The sequence below is a fragment of the Rattus norvegicus genome, chromosome 7 (genome assembly GCF_021556685.1).
Source record: "Rattus norvegicus strain SHRSP/BbbUtx chromosome 7, alternate assembly SHRSP_T2T, whole genome shotgun sequence".
Classification (NCBI taxonomy): Eukaryota; Metazoa; Chordata; class Mammalia; order Rodentia; family Muridae; genus Rattus; species Rattus norvegicus.
Genome location: NC_141540.1, coordinates 32,410,372 through 32,430,330, shown reverse-complemented (window position 1 = coordinate 32,430,330; position 19,959 = coordinate 32,410,372). Strand labels below are relative to the sequence as shown.

General features: G+C 45.2%; 1 protein-coding gene across 1 annotated transcript in view; it reads right to left on the bottom strand.

The window, feature by feature from the left end:
* Window positions 1-19,959, bottom strand: part of LOC134479855 (uncharacterized) — a 56,310-nt gene that overhangs the window by 805 nt on the left and 35,546 nt on the right. The gene's annotated exons all lie outside the window — the stretch shown is intronic.

Sequence of the window (19,959 nt, the reverse complement as noted above, 5' to 3'; positions counted from 1 at the left end):
GCAGGCACCCTTGCATCAGCTGCCTAACATTTCAGTCTCCCCTTTCCTAGAGGTTTCTCATCTCCTACCCCTGTTTTTTTTTCTTTTTTGTCTCCCCCCCCCCCCCCCCCCCACGTAACTGCTGAATTGTCTCATGATTCTCCAGACCGGACTGACTCATTCTACTTCAAAGAGGTCTTTGCTGGGACATTTTGTCTTGGAACCAGAGAAAATGTTTAGTCTCTTTGTAGGGGACTAGTAAATTTAGGAGCTGTTGGTTGGCTTTATGTCTTTCAGCACGAGGAAAACTCTGATCTCTAGCAGGAGCAGAGAGGGAGGGGAGCCAAAGAAACCAGCAAAGAAAGAGAATGGTCCTATGGGTATTCACCGCCATCCCCACCTGGTTAGAGTTTGTTCAAACCCCAGGCACATTGTTATCCATGAGATTTCATGGCCACCGAATCGTCCTTTAATATCCCCTCTCTTCTGCTTAGATGAGTTTGCTTGTGCATTGATTGGGAAGCTTAGATTCCCAGGGTTGTAGTGCATGATGGGAGATAGTCATAAGTACTTCTCAAAGGACACAGGGGGCTATAGTATATGCACTTAACATGGAGGGATTTTTCCTTGGGAACAAGGACTGTGGCAAAGACTTCTTCCTAGCTTTGTGGCAGAGAAGATGTGACTAGAGGCAGAATGGCATCCACATTATTTTTTCTAAGATCTAGACCTGTATGTATGTGAGGGAGCTTATTACAGCCGCGGGCAGCCTGTTTGATGGTAGGTAAGCAGTGCAATATCTCTGGTTACTATAGTTACAAAGAAAACCTTTACCATCAAATCCTCTAGATCTGCTATCCCTGTACAGGATGTGTTGGGTCTTGCCCTTTTACTCAAAAAAATTGTATCCTTTTATGTTATTGCTTTCCATTTCCCTTCAAACCAGCTAGCCCTCCAGGACCATCTGTTTGCCCTCCTTCAGAATCTATTGATCTAATCATTTAATCACTTGTTCTAAGAACAGCAAATACATGTTACATAACCACATACTTCTACCCCACTCTCCCGTGACAAATGTCACTGGAATTTTATTTATTTATATATTTGCTGTTTTTCTCTTTATAGCTGTCAAAGCTTTGTTCTCTCACTTGTCTCTCTGTTTTACTGGGGTTTGAACCTAGGGCCTTATGCATTCGAGATAAATTCTCTACCACCGAGCTACATCCATGGGGGTTGGTGTGGTGTGTTTTGTTTTGTTTTTGATGCAGAGTATCTCTATGTAGCTCTGGCTACCTAGTCTGGAACTGGCAGAGATCTGTTAGCTTCTGCCTCTAGAATGCAGGGATTAAAGAGTGTGCCACTGGGTGCCTTTTGTTTTTGAAGCAAGGCCTTAGTTTGCAATTTAGGATGGCATTGAATTGGTGACCGTTTCATTTTTGGCCTCCCAAGTGCGGGGATTACAGGCATAAGAATCTGAATGAGATGCTAGGTATTGTGGTGGTGTGTGTGGGCACTCTAGGAGGCTGAACCAGGAAGTTCAAGAGTTTAAGGCCAGATTGGGCTACACAGGAGACCTTGTCAAATAAAAGAAAGAAAGGAGGAAAAGATGGAAAGAAAGTATCTTAGGGTATCTATTGTTGCAATGAAATACCTTGGCTGAAAAGCCAGTTGAGGAGGAGGAGTTTATTTGGCTTTCTCTTCCACATCACTGTTCATTACTGGAGGAAGTCAGTGCACGAACTCCAGCTGGGCAGGAACCTGGAGGCAGGAGCTGAGGCAGAGGCCAAGGATGGATGCTGCTTGCTGGCTTGCTTCCCATGGTTTGCTCAGCCTGCTTTCTTACGGAACCCAGGACCACCAGCCCAGGGATAGCTCCTCCCACCATGGCTGGGGCCCCTCCCCTTCAATCACTAACTAAGAACAGCCTTGCCTAAAGCCCAGCATTGTGGAGGTAATTTTTCAGTTACGGTTCCCTCCTCTTAGATGACTTTAGCTTATATCAACTTGATATAAAACTAGACGGTGCAGAAGGGAAGAAGGAAAATAAAGAAGAGGGTGAAAGATAATGGAGAAGATGAAAAGGATATGAGTGGAACAGAGGTGGGGTGAAGGGAGGTGATGGGGGAAGACTATGAATGAGTTATGTCATGTGCATGTATGAAATGTCAGCTGAAGCCCATTTATTATGTGCTGCTAATACATGCCGATAAATTTAGAAAAATTTAATATTTATTTATGTATTTTATGTATGAGTGCTCTATCTACATGCCCACTTGTGTGCCAGAAGAGGGCATCAGATCCTATTATAAGATTTATTTATTATATGTGAGTACACTGTAGCTGTCTTCAGACACACCAGAAGAGGGCATCAGATCTCACTACAGATGGTTGTGAGCCACCATGTGGTTGCTAGGAGTTGAGCAGCCACAACTCTTAACCACTGAGCCATCTCAGCAGCCACAAGAATGACATTTAAATGGCATTTGAGGTAGTCACTAAAAGCAGGCTGGCACGGGAAACAGCATTGCTCTCTTTGACCCATTCCTTCATATTGCTATGTAAGCATCCTTGTCGCCTGTCTCTTACGGGACTATCAAGTCCTTGTGGGCAGGGGCCATGCCTGAATTATCTCAACAACAGTAACGGAAGGGGTACACATTCATGGAGTCTCCTCTATGTGCTAGCCTTGTGCTAACCATTCTGTCGATCTAATCTGACTAAAGCAGTGGTTCTCTGCCTTCCTAATGCTGCGATCCTTTAGTACAGTTTGTCACGCTGTGGTGACCCCCCCAACCATAAAATTATTCTCATTGCTACTTTGTAACTGTAATTGTGCTACTGTTATGAATCATAATGCATATATATGATACGCAGGGTAGCTGACATGAAGCCCCAGGGGAAGGGTCATGACCCACAGGTTGAGAACCGCTGGATTAAAGCCTCAGCGTATTCTTTCAAAGGGGCTATTGTTATCACTCCCATTGACCTTTTAAAGATGAGAAACGGCTTGTCCAAGAGCACAACTAGCACACGACAGACCCAGAACCTGACCCACCAAATGTTCGCTCTTCTTGGACCATGTGTTATTTTGCTTGTGTATACAGTTGGTGCTTAATAAGTATCTATTAACAGAGAATTGCATATAACAAGAGTGGTTTTTTTTTTCAGAACAGAGAACTAGATACAATTCTCTGTGAAGAGGTGGACCAAACTGAACACGAAAAGGGTCTACCTGATTTCCCAGCACAGCCGGTTGAAAGTGATGCCGTTTCTGTTCTGCAAATAACCAGGCTTCACAGCAACCCTGGTTCAGGGAACCTTTGTCACCTCCCTGGGACTCAGTTTACAAACCCGAGTGACAATTTCTTTACACTTCCTGCCGGCCATGGGAGATATCATTTCCCCTTGAGAGATATGAACTCTGTGTCAAATGCTCTGAAGAAGAGCAGAAAACAACCTTCATAGTTAATGTTTATTGAGTTCTATTTAAGCCAGCATTTCCTAACCCCTTTGCCTTACCTAATAATGCTCATAACTAACTTCACATTTTTTTTCTTTTTTATGTGGCTGAGTGCTTTTGAGGGGGCCACTTTCCCGCATCCTGTACATTCGGAAGATAATCATGGGATGTGCCCTCCAGTTGTTCCTCGGGGAATCAACGCTGCAATTATGATTTTGAAATCCTGAGATTTGTTAGAAAGGTTTAAAAGGTTCGGCAGTTTACAGGTCATGGCAAGTTTCCTCAAATGGACGGCAGGGGGCGGTAGTGGACTGTCATAATGGCTGACACACTGCAGGCTTGGCAAGGAAGGGCAAACCCCAAGCTGTGGCAGCCAGAGGCACTTGAATAGCTCCTTTCTCAGCTGAATGGAAAGCTCCTATTCCTTTCGGGGTTTCTATTTCTTCTGAATTGGGGTGGTGATGGTGGTGATGGTGGTGGTGGTAGAAAGGCACAGTAATCCAGTAAGGAAATAGCGTTCGCCGTTTATCCTCAGAGACAGAGAAAAAAATTCACGTAACGCAAAACATTTCATTCATCTCTCGGTGGCTGTGCTCACTTTGAGCCCGTTGCAGTTGACCATGGAAGGCCTTATTCTTTTCTCGATAAATTCTTTTATTATAAATTAGAAAGAAGGGAGCGGGGAGTGGGATGCCTGACTCCAAACCTGGCAGTCAGGAGGCTGAGGCAGGAGGATGGGGGCGTTCAAGACTAGCCTGGGCTACATATTGCTATCTGTACAGGCGAGGGACAGGTTTCTTTAGAGTATACATAATTTTTAACTTTTAAAAACTTAATGCTCTGTAGCTTGGCTGCATTTAATGATGTCGCAGGCTATAAGGGCTTGAGGTCAAAATGAGCATGTGTATCTTTTTATCTCCTTTGTCGTGTGACACATATTAAGGAAGGCAGCCCAACTTCGACACAATTAACTCATTGGGTGACTTTCCCACATTTGGGTGCTGGGGTCTTGTGTATACAGGCAAAAACACTGAAGCCCTCTGTCAGCAGGAAATAGTTAGCAGGGCTATTGTTTTCTCTGTGAATGTCCTGTCTTTCCAACCAATACCCTCTGTAAGTAAAGGTTCCAGTTAGGAAGACTCCTTCGCATAGCCTTTTAAAAGCTTTTCCTCAGAAGAAAGTCTAAACAGGAATTGGACGGTAGCCCACAGGCACAGACAACGACTATGTTTCTTCCACACAGAGATATTCTGCACATGGCTGGTCCGTAGGAACTTTTGAGTTTAGAGGATTTTCAACATCCACTTCACAGCATCATTTCTGTGTGTGTGTGTGTGTGTGTGTGTGTGTGTGTGTGTGTGTGTGTGATGGTGACCAACGTCATCAAGTGAGGCAGATCAGTACCAGCCCTACTCCTGTCCCCAAAGGGGTGCAGCCTCACAGTACTACCATAGACCTAGTCCTGGGGTTCCGGAGAGTCCAGATGTTAATCTTCCCACGAGGCAAGGGGTGCGAGGCATCACATCACACCCCACAAGGACTCCACCACCTTGTGAAACAACTTGTTTTGACAACTTCATCTTTGTCCGAATGGGAGCGGAAGAGGCAACGCAGCGTGAGGGTCCACCGACTGCGCAGAGCTGCGGATCTCGGGTCAGTCACCACCGCTCGCTCACCTCTCGCAACTTTGCTGGGAAGAACTTGGACGGTGCCGAAGGAGTCTTGGAAAGTTACTGGTGCCTCAGGATTCCAGGAAGTGCTGAATCATAGAGTCACAGACTAGGAAAAGCTTCATAAGAAAAAAGATGAAATGAGTATCCGTCGAGCACAAAGTCGGGTATATCTTATTTCCAGCTCAGTCTCTTCGCTCTGGGTGAGGAAACCGAGATTCACAGTGGAGTAGAAACTTGGCCCCAGTGACCGAACCAGTAAGCTAGGATTGGGACTAGGTTATCGAATGACGATTTCATCGCTGAGAACCATTACATCAAGAGTTCCTAATTTCACTTTCTGGTTCCAGCCAGTGGTAACGCGGCACATACCTGTGCGCGACAGCCTCCCCTTTCTTCAGAGCCTCACTAATGGCCAAGTTCTAAAGCTCACTTGTGAATGTCATTCACAACCACCAGAGTGAAAAAAGTTCTCCCGGGCATCTAACTGAAGTCCCTTCAGAGGCACTGCCCTCAGGGGACACGGAAAATGGCTGTAACAGTCCCAGCAACAGCAGTTTCCCTGTCTGGGTTCCAAATTGCTTCTGTTAAAAGAATTGCCAATTCAAAACACATGCGCTGTCTTCAAGCTGGGCCCCACCCCAGATGCTCCACTGTTGTTTGAGCCCCTTTCAGGCTTAGCCTGAATATTACTCCGAACCAAGTCTGGGGATCTAGACAGCAATCAAGATGGAGAAAGGCTCATCTTCCCCTCTCGCTCTCGAGCCAAGCCTCAGCTGGATCTGCTTTCTGCAGCATATTCTAGGACTAACATTTCGTGTAAACACACGGAGGGCCTAGTCCCATCGGGGCTTTGCCAGGAATGAGAAAACACCATTTCTTACGTAGAGACTTGCACACTTTCTGTGTCTCTTTCCTAACCGAAAAATCTGGTCCTTTAGAACAAACGTACACACGGACGACACGTACGGACGGAGATACGGCGTGCAATGGTGCAGTGGTTTGCATGGAAAAACAAATGAAAGCTTGTGGAAAACGTAGGGGATTTGGAAGTGAACGATCTGTGTTTAAATATCAACAATGTCTCTTAGCAACTGTGTAATCCTTGGCTCGGCTTCTCTGAGTATCAATTTTCTTCTCCGTGAAATAGAAGTAATAATACCGAACTCCCCAGGCATGGTGGTATGTGCCTTTAAACCTAACATTTGAGAGGTGGGAGGCAGAAGGATTATGAGTTCATGCTCTGGTCTACATAGCATGTTTCCAGCTAGCCTGCACTACACAATAGGACTCAGCATTAAAATAACGATAATCATACCTAACCAATCAGGTGAAGTTACCAAATGCTACATAAAAAAAATTGCATTTATTTACTGGTACAGGGGACTAAAGCCCTGACCTTGTTTGCCTTCTATGGCTGTGAAAAGGCCTGGTCCAGGAAGGTCTTGGGTAGGAAGTTCTATTTTGGCTTCTGTGTCCTAACACTAGGGAACTCAGCTTAGAAACTCTCAGGAGGGGCCCAGAGGCGGGAACTGTAGTGGAAGCCATGTCTCGTTCCTCCCAGCTCGCTTAACCTGCATTTTTTTGTTTGTTTATTTGTTTCAAGGAGGGTTTGTCTGTGTAGCTCTGACTATCATGGAACCAGGCTCTCTAGAGCAGGCTGGCCTCAAACTCATAGACATCCACCTGCCTCTGCCCACCAAGTACTAAGATTAGAGGCGTGAGTCACCACCACTCAGTCTAGCCTGTCTTCTTGTACGACCTTGGACCCACCTGCCTGGAGGTGGCATCCCCCTCCCCCACAGTGGTCCATTTCAGTCATCCATTAAGGATGCTCCCCAAAGGTTTGCCTACAGGCCAATCTGATGGAGGGACTTTTTCAACTGATCCCTCCTCTCAGATGCTTCTAACCTATGTCAAGTTGACAAAAAGACCATCCATACAGCCCTCGTCACTCTGTCACCAAGGTGTATCTTCAGCTCAGTTTTTAAAGGATATCACTATTGTAACTATTGCTATGACAGTTAAAAGAGAAAGCTTCAGACTTTAGAGAATACCCTTCGATCTTGCACCATTGGGGAATATCTTTTTATAGCAAATAACTGCTTTTAAAAAAAGTCCGTATATCGTAAGCGCCCACTACATACCTGGCTTTATCTATGTTAAGTATTATATGCGCTGGCTCATTTTCTGATCACCACAGAAGGTAATCATGCCGTCTTTAGCACTCCCACTTCGCAGAAGGGGAGAAGTGAAGCAAGTTCACCAAGCCCATGAGCTTCTAAGGGACGGAACCTAGACAGTCTAACAACAGAATCCACACATCCAAGCACTGTATCAGTGAGGATTCATTCACCTATGACAGGCTTCAAACAGCACGGCTGGAACTTTCCGTAATATTTTCTTCTTTATACAGAGTCTAGAGGTGGACAGCTCAGGACAAGCGGTTCTCCTACACTCAAGGCACCTACTCTGTTCCAGAGCTCTCTCTCTCTCTCTCTCTCTCTCTCTCTCTCTCTCTCTCTCTCTCCATATGTATATGAATATATATACACACATTGAAAGTAGATTATGGAGGCTCAGCACCACCCTTATAGCCCAAGAAGTAGGGGGTGCAAAAGGGACATGAGAGGAAGGGACAAATACAAGTTGGTTATATCCCAATCAATCCCATTGATCACAGTAGCAAAGGTCAATACAGACATTATTCTGTATGATCCTGTGACCAGTTAAAAATGAGAGGATTTTTATTGCTGAAAGAGAGGGTGACTAACAAGAGGGTGTGTGTGTGTGTGTGTGTGTGTGTGTAAGGTACACAGGTACCCAGTTGCATGATGAACATTTACCAAGCCCATACACCGCACCTATGTTTCAGCTCATTTCCCAGCCAAGGAAGTTGGAGACATGCCTTAAAATCTATAATTTCACTGTTATTTCCTCAGATGATGGGATGAGATGAGAGCCACACCCAAGCTGTGCTAATACATGGTTTGGGCTGAGACCAGAACATTTCTTTCTCAGTTCTAACTATATCTAAGCCTAGGCTGGAAAGCCTCTAGCATCTGCACAATCTAATCTTCCAAGCTGACTAATTCAACCTATCTTGCTTTCTCACTGAATTGCTCTCCCAGCCTCGTTCTACACTTTGGCAATATGTTATAATCTTCTGGCTCTTCATGCACTGGCTCATTCTCTGTTCACCTGTGTCTAGCTTGTTCTCTCTGCAACCCGTCTCTGTCAAGCTTTCCTGGCAAAGTCCCCGCCCCCTGCTTTTAAGAAGCTTCTCCTCCCTGTGCTGTTGTTGTGTGAGTTAGGCGTATCCTATCTCTGACTCATTCTGTCAAATCTTTCTCTGATTCGTCACTTTGTCTGCCCTTCAATTAGACGTCACTTTCAAACATGGCTGCTTCCTTCTACAAACTAACTTTACCTTTACTGTTAGGGATTCAAGATGTGTACTAAGGGTGTGTGAGTATACATTCCAACCAGGTCATACTGCAATCCAGATCAAGTCTGCATTATGGCTGGATTACATAGGCCTAGAAGGTTTTTGGAAGTGATCCCTTGCCAGAGTAGCCATGCTTTTGGATTAAAATTTCTCTACAAAAAACCATGTATAGTAACCATTTTCAAACCCTGTGCAGCCTGGTCATCGGGAACTCTGCAATTCCACTTACATGTCCAGCTTAGTGACAGACTTGACTTGGGTGCCAATAGGTACCCACTAACTCATTAGGTAGACTCTGATTCATGTCTCCAGAAAATCCAGAAGGAGGAGGTTGGTGGCAGGGTCCCGTTAGACAATAGGCTCTGAGTGACATTTCACTGGCTTCTCAGAACCTCTAGAGGGGGCTTGCATATCAACCCCTCAAGGGTAGCATCATGGTTTCTGAGGCAACTTCCCTGAAAATACATATGATGTGGTCAAGTTTGCTCTGCCCTGGTTTTGCCAACGAGGAAACAGAATTCACTGGCTGGGATGAGATGATGGGTTAGTGGGATCTGTCTTTTCTGAGGATGCTAGGTGGTTCCTAGTTTTAAAAGAGTGGCTTTGAGCTGGGAGGTGGCTTAGAGGTTAAGAACACTTACTGTTCCTGCAGAAGACCTTAGCTCACACCACTCACATGGTAGTTTATAGTCACCAGTAATTCCAATTCCAGGGCATCCAATGCCCTCTTCTGACTGATCGCCGCAGACTCCGGAATGGGCATAAGTGCATTCAGGCATGCCCATCCTCAAATAAATGAGCTCAAAAACAAAAACAAAAACAAAAACAAAAACAAACAAACAAAAAAAAACAAAAACAAAAGCAAAGAAGCTTACAGTGACGAGTAATGAGTGGACACGCCCACAGGAGAGGAATCATGAGACTATATACGTCCTAATGACTGCATTACGGCTGTCCTTGTCGACACTGCGACTCTGTGCATGACGCACTGTAGGTACTCACTAAATGGTAAGGAAGAATGGATGCTGGCAAACTCAGGTAGCTAAATCCCTTGGAACTTACTTCTTCAAGTACCTTGGAATAAAAGCAAAGACTATAGGATCACCATTGTACTGTGACTGACACGTCAGGTCTGGATTCCTTTGTGAGTCTTGTGACAGATCACTGGGTGAGGAAGCGTTGGGGAAGTGTGTGAAGGACCGTAGCTCAGGGGCACAGGGGCACAGGGGCACAGTGGCGTGTTAGCTGCGCTGGTGTGGGTGTGTAGTAACAACGGCTCATGGGGGAAATCATGGCGGTGTGCTGTTCTCTCTCAAGGTCGGGTCGCACTAGGATAGAAAACTAAGCTCATGGACATTTCTATTTTAAGCTTAAACAAGGAAAACAAACCAACCTCCATTTTACAGATGTATGCACCGAGGCTAAATTTTTGGATAGCCTTGGTCTGTAACGGAAAGTGTGAAAAACTAAGGTTGTGTTAAAATGCACAGGACCTTACTCTCTCTTGTTTATTCTATGTCAGTGGAGCTGCAGCTCAGAGCCTTCTCTGGGAACAGGAAGAGATCTGTGTAGATGTGAAGACTGGGTGGATGTTTGATGTAACAGTTGACCTAATCTACAGATACGAGTCGGTCACTCGACACCGTTCGAGACGTTCCACTCTGCTTCAGAGACGATCCGCTCAGAGCGAAGTGCCAAGCTGGATCAGCAGAGAGAAACATATATTGACCTCAAATGTTTACTTTCCTCGCAAGCACACATCTGTTTTTGTTAACCGGGGAGGACAGCAATCAGTGAGCTCTCGGGAGCAGGCGTTCCTGCTCATGGACTTTTCCCTCAGTCTGGGAGGTTTCATCAGCTTGCAGGCTGCTGAGCCAGTCACTGACATGCTGCCTCTTGGAGTCCAGAGGCTTCTGGACTCTTCTGTTCCTTCTAAAGAGGTGCCCGATTTTTTTTTTTTTTTCCATGGCTGGATCAGAGCCATAAGGAGGCCTGGAAAAGTGAAAGAAACAACTCTAGGCACGAAATCCAAGTTCCTTACCTGGTCTCCCTCTTGTTACTTTTTTAAAAATGAGTATGAGTGTGTGTGTGTGTGTGTGTGTGTGTGTGTGTGTTGGGAGGAAGGCACATTGCTACAGTGTCTGAGATCAACTTTCAGTCAATTCTCTTCATCCACCAAGTAGGTTCCCGAGATCAATTCCGGTTATCAGAGTTGGCAGCAAGTGCCTTTGTCTTTCGAATTGTCTTGCTGATCCGCCTCTGCCCCCCCCCCTTTTTTTTCTTTTCTTTTTTTCGGAGCTGGGGACTGAACCCAGGGCCTTGTGCTTGCTAGGCAAGTGCTCTACCACTGAGCTAAATCCCCAACCCCTCTCTGCCCGCTTTTATGCCTATAACTTGGTGTCAGCACTGGTGGGTGCGCAGTGGGCTTGGGATAGTTTCCATGTTCTCCTCCGTCGAGGATCCTTAGAGATCACACCTCACTGAGAGAGCAAGCACGTGTGGGGACCTCAGGGATTGGTTTCAGCAGCCTCCGTTCTGTTTCTCACAAATTCTTCATTCGTTCTAATGCAGGCAACATGGCCCCCGCCTCACCTGACCAATGGGACTCAGGGCAGACCGGAGGACAGATGGCCAGTCAGCGGGTTGCATAATGACTTTGCTATTTTGCTCTGCTCCCTGACCTCAGTTGAGGACAAGACTATTCTCCTCAGGAACAAGCACCCGTGACTAGGTTTTTAACATCTGTCCACCGCCTTATAGACTGACAGAAGCTGGAGCCTCTGACGTTTGATGGGAGTGAAAATTTTTTTTCGAAGATTGGTGTCTAAAAAAGTGTTTGGAGTGGGAACACAGAGGACTCCTGTTGTATACTGAAATATGAAATGTCTTCAGAGAGTGACTCCCTGTTACACTTTATCTTAATCAGATGTCTGATTCTCCCCACCCTTTACTATGTAATCATGTGGCTGTATCTCTGACTTGTTCTTTTTCTTTTTCCTTTTTAAAAAAGATTTATTTTGTTATTTATTCATGTGTCGAGACTCTAGAACTAGAGTCACAGACAGTTGTGAGCCACCATGTGGGTATGGGACTCAAACCCAGGTCTTCTAGAACAGCATCCAGTACTCTTAACTGAAAAGCCATCTCTCCCATCCTTGATTTTTTTTTCTTGATTATCAAAGAAATATTTAGAAACATGGCTTGATAGTTATGGACCAGATTTCTTTGACTTCTGCTCTGCATATTACCTTTCCTTCTTATTTTTGTCTTTTGGTTCTTTTTTTTCAGAGCTGGGGACTGAACCCAGGGCCTTGCGCTTCCTAGGCAAGCGCTCTACCACTGAGCTAAATCCCCAACCCCTTTATTTTTGTCTTTTGAGATAAACTCGCAACATTTAACACAGGCTACCCTTGGATTTATGGCAATCCTCTTGCCTCAGCTTCCAGAGACCTAGAATTACAGATATATATCCTTATAACCTACATTTCTAATAGTTAATGCCTGTATCTTTTAAAATAACTTTTCATTGATTTGGGTAATGCATGCTGGAAATACATACATTCTTCTCCCAATCATTTCGCCAAACCTCACATGCCACACTTGAAGGCACAGATCATAACCTTTCAGAGCACAGATAACTGGGGATCTCTCTCTCTCTCTCTCTCTCTCTCTCTCTCTCTCTCCTTTTCATAGTTGTGACAGGAGTTGGCATTTCGTAAACAATAGATGGTTAATGATTTGACCGGTGACTCCAAGGTCTTCAAGCTGCAACATCTTTAATGAGATCTGTGTAGGTGTGGAAACCCACAGCACTTCAAGGCCATGGGAAAGAAGTAAAGTTTCTCCTGGCTCAGCATGTCGGAAGATGGGCCACCAGTACAGCGCTCCCTGCTTCCCCCTGTCCCACAAGGCACTGACTAAGTCAGGGAACAGCAATCAAGTATTGAACTTCCTGCCAATGGCATCCCATGGGACACTCAAGTTGGATTTAACTTAGTATGAAAAAAATCCTGTATACTCTATTGTGTAAATATTCTTAACAATGTATGAAAAACTCAACATCAGTTTGCTAAGAAATTAAAATTTAATGAGAAAAATCCCAGTGGACTAACAAAGATATTATTCAAGGGTTGTACTCCATGGTGACTAGCAAGGGTTGGGAACAGCATCCTGGTCATATTCGCAGGTTTTATTACATATCTATTTTTCTTTAAATGTATCTAAAGAATGCATGGAAGCATGGTCAAATGTATGCACGTGTGTGTGTGTGTGTGTGTGTGTGTGTGTGTGTGTGTGAGTTGCTACAACCTTTTTAGCGCATACTTTAGTACATATTTAAAGGCTTACAATTTGATCTAGCCAATTCTTGTTTCATAAGTCTACTACCACAGTGGAAGCGTCTATTATGAAATACTAGAAACCTGGCTAGCAATATATACACACAGTTGTTTATGAAAATATTATTTATAGTCGTAATAAATGTGAGGTCACCCATTTGGTAACAACGAGATTCTAACAATAAGAAAATGGTTTCACAAATTACAGGGCACTCGTGACATTTAAAACGGGGGTAGGCATTGAAGCTCTGCAAAAGCACCAGGGTTCCTTCTCAGATCGGAGAATAAAACGTTTATGAGTCGGCTTTTACTGCTTGGCAACCCCAAAATTTAGTGGCTTAGAACACTCTCAAGGGCAGGTATGCTGGTTTGAATAGATATGGCCCCCACAGATTCATGTGTTTGAATGCTTGGTCATAGGGAGTGGTACTATTAGGAGGTATGGACCTGTTGGAGTAGGTGTGCCCTTGTTGGAGGAAGTGAGTCACTGGGGAGATGGTCTTTGAGGTGAAGCTCAAGTTAAGACCAGTATGGCAAACAGTCTCTTTCTACTGCCTGAGGATCAAGAGGTAAGTGCTGGAGACTGTGCTGGCTTGTATGTTTCCATGCTTCCTGCCATGATGCTAATGGACTAAGCCTCTGAACTGTAAGCCAGCCCCAATTACATGGTTTCTTTATAAGAGTTGACTTGGTCACGGTGTCTCTTCCCAGCCATGAAACCCTAAGACAACAAGAGAGATGGCTCAGTACTTTACAAGCACTGGCTGCTCTTCTGGTGGACCCAGGTTAAATTCTCAGCAACATGGCAGCTCATAGCCATCTGTAACTCCAGTCCAACAAATCTGGTGCCTTCTTCTGACTTTCTTAGGCACCGGGCATACACGTGGTGCACAGACATACAGTCTGACAAAATTCACACACATAAAATATAAACAAGCAAGCAAACAAATAAATGAAAACACTCCCAAAATATGTGTACTGGACAAGTCGTATTTGTGTCTGGGCTGGTTCAGTTGAAGTGGGGGAGTGAGGATGGCCTTCCTCGAATTCAGTCCACGGCATCTCCTCACCTCTCGGTCAATCATAGGTTGCTCTAAAAGCATAACCACAGTCTTAGGGCAGAAGATTCCACTTGGAAGCGCTAACAAGGTCCGCTCAACCCCCTTCTAATATGCTAATTAAAGAGATGAGTAAGGGTGAAAGGCAGGAGAGATTGCATCCATGATCTGGGAGGAGAAACAGATAAAGGGGTCCAGTTGCCCTCCTTTTGGGGGTTTAAATAGAGGATGAAGGGGGGGGCAAGAAGTTTGCATAGTGAAATGGTCCTGGTCAAGCTCTTTCCCATCATTGTCTCAGCTCATTAACCCAATTATCACTGTTGTCACCCAAGGAAATCAGCCCAGTCCCTTAAAGGCAAGCGAGAAGGTTTGTCATCAGAGCCATACCTCTCACTCTGGGGGTATTGTGTCCTCTGAGGCCTTGCTGTCTCTGAAACCCAAGGTGGCTGCAGGTTTAAGGCACTGAGCTGCCTCTGTGCCTTCAGCCTTTTAGATCGGCTATGGCCACAGACATCCCTTCAGACAGACACTATGCAAACTTCCCACGCCTAGAGAGAGGCAAAGGAGGCAGATGCAAAACAAAGACAGGGATGCCAGGCTCGCACGGCGGCAATGCAGTTAGCTGTGGACCCAAGAGAGGAGCCCATGCTTTTCAGCAAAAGCTGCTTCTAAAGACCGGTCCCAAAGGATCAAGTGAGGAAAGCATCTGTGCACAGCACACCTCAGGCCTTTACTTACATTACATGGTCAGTGTCCATTAGGTAAGGTAAGACGCCAGCCAAGTGTAGAGTCAAGGAATGGAGAAATAGGTTCAGCCTCTGGTAGAGCACCTGTAATCTGTGACCATGCTCCACCCCCAAACATTACACAGCACACATGAATCGGTTGGTAAATGTGAGTGCTTTGCGGGCAGACATTTCAGGGACCTGTGTGTGTCCTCTTGTATTGTCCTTTACACATGTGCAGAAGCCAGATGTGTTTACCCCAAAATGAAGGATGCACGAACAAGCCTCTTACTACGTATTCTTTTACAAACCTGCTGAAAAACACAGTCTAAAACAAAGCTTGGATGGGGGCATCATGCCTGGGTGGAAAAATCTTTTTCAGAAGCCAAAGACTGTTAAACAGAATCCAGATCCAGTTTTACGGTACCTCCTCACAAGCTGTTGGTTAGGGAGACCTCAAAGCTCCCCACCCCTAAACCATTAGAGAGTATTTGGAAGACCCATGAGCATCCACCATACCTAGACCATAGACCCTGTTGTTGAAGACTCCATGCACTTAGGGTGCAACAGAGAAATCCATCTGAGTCTAAGCTAGGAGTTTCCTCCTTGCTGGCTAGCACTCAGAGTACTATGGAAGCTGATGAGAAAAATCACCAATGTCTTTAATCATCTGTGGACCTCACACGCGCTACAATAGTGACCTGCCTGACTGGAGCTGTCCAACATTGCAATAGTGGCATGGCTATTGTGGGGGTTAGCAACCGCTTTCTGATTTGATCTGAGGCCCACTCCATAAGAAGAAACTCATGTCAGGTACTGTACATGGTCAAGGACCTTCGGCCAGGAGGTTAGAGGCCTTAGGGGGAGAACATACTACTGTTATTTTGTTAAGTGGATGCAGAGTCAGATAACTTTTAAATAATTCTATTTAGGGGTGATAAGGTGTGTCAGTGGGTAAAGGTGTTTGCTGACAAACTTGATGACTCAAGTTCAATACCCAGGGCTCACATCGTAGAAGGTACAATACAATGACTACAATACATCCCCTGATCTTCATACACACAGTGTGGCACAAATAAGTGTGTGTGTAAGTAGACACATACCTGTGTGTGTGCACATACATGCATTAAATAAGTCCATGTAATTAAAATATTTTATGTTTATACTATCAATTAGTACTGCTTGTATCCATTATCAGAGAAAGTTCTTTTTGCCGTGGGTGGCAGCTAATGAAGAGACCAAAGTGTGAAAAGTGAAAGTGACTGTGAAATGTTTGATCATTAGGGAAATATCTCTCTCCTCATTCCTCTACCTCCGAGGCTCAGGGAACATTGCAAAGAAGGAAGAGGATTGTGCGAGTCAGAGATTAGGAAGGAGACTTATGAAACAGTGTCCTTAGGACACTACATAGCCACTGCACTCAAGAACTTACTGCAGCTGGGCTTGCACGCACAAGACTGCCACCACACTTGATGCATTACCATTTGTACTGGCTGGTTTTGTGTGTCAACTTGACACAAGCTGGAGTTATCACAGAGATGTTGAGGAAATGCCTCCATGAGACCCAGCTGTAAGACATTTTCTCAATTAGTAATCAAGGGGGGAGGACCCAGCCCATTGTGGGTGGTGCCGTCCCTGGGCTGGTGGTCTTGGGTTCTATAAGAGAGCAAGCTGAACAAACCAGGGGAAGCAAACCAGTAAGAAACATCCCTCCATGGCCTCTGCATCAGCTCCTGCTTCCTGCCCTGCTTGAGTTCCAGTCCTGACTTCCTTTGGTGATGAACAGCAATGTGGAAGTGTAAGCTGAATAAACCCTTTCCTCCCCAACTTGCTTCTTGGTCATGGGGTTTCGTCAGAGCAATAGAAATCCTAACTAAGAAACCATTTCACTGTGGAAGACTGCCCTTGCTATGGGACGTTGGGCAGTTAATAGGTTCATTTTCTTCAGTGGTGTAGCCACTGATAAGCTTCCCAAGTTGCGGTAAATTACTCCTCATTCAGTTCATGTAAGCAACCATAATTATACAACTTGCCTAAGAGTAGTAAGATTATAACCTCTGTGTAAGTTCAACTATTGGCTAGAGCCGGGGTTGAAATAACACTAGTAGGCGGGTGTTGGTAGGACATTTGCATCTATTAATGCCTTTGGCTTCTAGAAGATATAACAAGAGTGTGAACTCCATGTGAGCAGGAACCTTGAGTTCTCTGGCTTCTTTTCTAGGACTTGGTGCCGTCACACTAAGTGGTCCAATCCCACACGTCACTGGTAACACTTTTCAGGAAGTGAAGTAAGCTTTCCCATGGAAGCTTCCATATGGAGAGTCAGCAGGAGAAATGGACACAATGGGCTGCAGTCATCCAACAGAGGGGTGCATGCCTGGTCATCCGGGACTCTGTGCCTTGACAATGGCATTGCCCTGTACTGCTCTGTGTATTCACAGAAGACAGATGTTGGCCACACCAAGTGGAAACTTAGTAGAGGATGGAACCGCCGGTGATGGGCTTTGTCTATCGGTTTGTTCTTCCATCAAGTTAACAAAGACACATCCAGCCAGATTTATGCTCGGCCTCCAAGAAGGCTGCTATGAGTTTTTTCTTGGGTACCATGTAGGAAACCAGTCATTCAGGAAGTGATGAACGTGGAAAACCATTACTGATAGGAGAAAACGCTTCTAGTTCATCTACTCTCTCCCCACAGGCTGGCTATGGTAATGTGGTGACCGGCTATTCTTGGTTGTCAACTTGACTGCATGTGGAACTAACCAAACCCAAACGACTCAGCATACCTGTGAGGATTTTTTTTTTCTTAGTTAAATTATTTGAAGAGGGAAGACCCACTTCTCATCTGGGTCTTTGAGGTGGCAAGATAAACCTTTAATCCAGATCTTTTGAGGTGGAAAGATTCACTCTAATCTGGGTGGGTCACACCATCTGCTGGCAGCCTAAAAAAGAGCTTGAAAGAAGGAAGCGCTCTCTTCGCTTGCATGTTCTCACTCTCAACCAGCAAGTCTATTCCTTCACTGACATTAGAGCCTACTTCTTTGGGATGCTGGCATATACTGAAGACCAACTGGGACATCCAGCCTTGTGGACTGAGCAACTACTGGATCCTTCTGTTCATAGGCAGCCATTGTTGGATTAGCTGGACCACCGCCTGTAATTCATTCTAACAAATAACCATATATAAATATATTCATATAAATATACATATACACACATACATACATATGAACACATATACATAACATACACATATACATATACATACACATATACACAAACACACACATATATATACACATACATGTTATATGTATGTTATATGTATATATTTATACTAATATATGAACATATACACATATGAGAGAATATACACATGTATATGAGGGAGATATTCATTCTATGAGCTCCGTTCCTCTAGAGAACACTGACTAAATGCAGGTAAGTTCCTTGGGAGTAGATGATCTGGGTGGGATGAAGGAGTAGGTTTTGTGCCTGTTCCCTTCACAGGAAAGGAAGTGAACAAATGAGATACCATGAGCTCTTGGTGCATTTGAAATCTTAAAGCATCTTTCTCTCATGAGGCCAATAGGTAGTGTTGGAGAGGCCTAGATATAGAGTAAATTGCTTCGCATTGCCGTCTGCTTCTCATCGTAGTTTGAACAAGAGTGACTCCATGTACCAAGGAGAACCAAAGAACCATCTACGAGAGGGTCCAGTAAATTATGGCGCGATGCCTCAGAGGTATCATCAGATGTATGGTAGCTGCGCAGTGCTCTTTGGGAGATAAGTTTTGAAGCCAGGACGGTATCAAAGGACTAACGATCCAGGGCTAATCATTAGGTAGGTTCCTCATGAACTCTAAATAGTCCACCATCACCGAAAGCTCCAGTTTGGCTACTCCTGAGATCCACATGGAGCAAATAAAGCTCCTTCTGACACACATCCTGAGGGGGGTGGGGCGGTAGGTGTCTGCAGACGCGGTGGCTGGTGACAGGCCTCGGGGCTTATGAGGGGAGATCCACCTCTGAGGTTCCAGTGTCAGGACTCGGGTAGCGTGAAGAACCTTTGCTAGGCACGGCAACGTAAGCAGTCGAATAGTGTTGGGAGGGTCAGCAGAGGTAGCTTCGTAGACAGACATTGTTTCTGAGCACTGTGCAAACCCATTCTTTGAACTAAAAGAGGCTGTTAGGGCAGGAAGAATTTGCAGTGTCCTAGTGATATTCGGACCCCTGCATTCACCAAAGTATGGGGAAAGGTCCCTGTGGCCCATTTAGTAGTCTGACTCCTGACGGGTGGTAATCAAGCACTTGGCTAAAAGCTGTGCAAGGGCTCTATGTTTCATTCCTGTACAGTAAGCACTGCCCTCATTTAGGGGTAGGAAGCAGGGCAGAGCCGTGTAAATCATACAAGGTAAAATAGGTCGGAGCGGCTAAACCCGGAAGCGAACACGGCTGAGTCAGATCGCAGAGTCCCAGAGCTTCACTCTGCTTTGTGTGGGCCTCCAATGGCTCGATGAGGAGTAATTTATGCAGCCAGCCTATCTGCCTTCAGTGAGTACCTTGTGGCAGAAACTGTGTTTATCTTCTTCTCCGCCGAGGTCCTCAAGCCTAGCACAGCGTCTGGCTCCAAAGCCGGTCCGAGTTCAGATTTGTGCACTGGAAACAGGGATATGTACGGAGCAGAAAACAGTCCCCCTTCCGAAGGGAGCGTGAATCACAGTCTCCTACTAGGTCAAAGCAAGGGGACCATGAGCATCAGGTTGGTTATGCTTTCAGTCTTTCAGATTCAAGGCAAGCATTGTTTTCCCCTAAAAATGAATCACGATGACATGTCTCACGTCTTATCAGATCCTCTCTGTTCAAATTGCTGTTGGTGCTGTACCGAAGGCAGTGAAGTAAGCAATAAATTCCACAGCTCTTCAGGGACGAGAGTTGGGTTCCCGGTGCCAAAATGATTTTGATTATTGGAGTTGGCATGTACCCTTAAACATTCCTAAATCAGTGGTTGGAAGTGACAAGATTCTGAGAGAAAGAGGAGAAAAAGAATTGTGTCTTTTGTGCGTGTATATGCATGCACGTGCGTGTGTGTGAATGTGTGTGTGTGTGTGTGTGAGAGAGAGAGAGAGAGAGAGAGAGAGAAAGAGAGAGAGAGAGAGAGAGAGAGAGAGAGAGAGAGAGAGAGAGTATGTGTGCATCCACATCCACACACCCACCTGGCAGCTTCAAGGTCTCTCACATATTAATGAATTCCTCATGGATCGCATGTTTGTGATGGTGAAG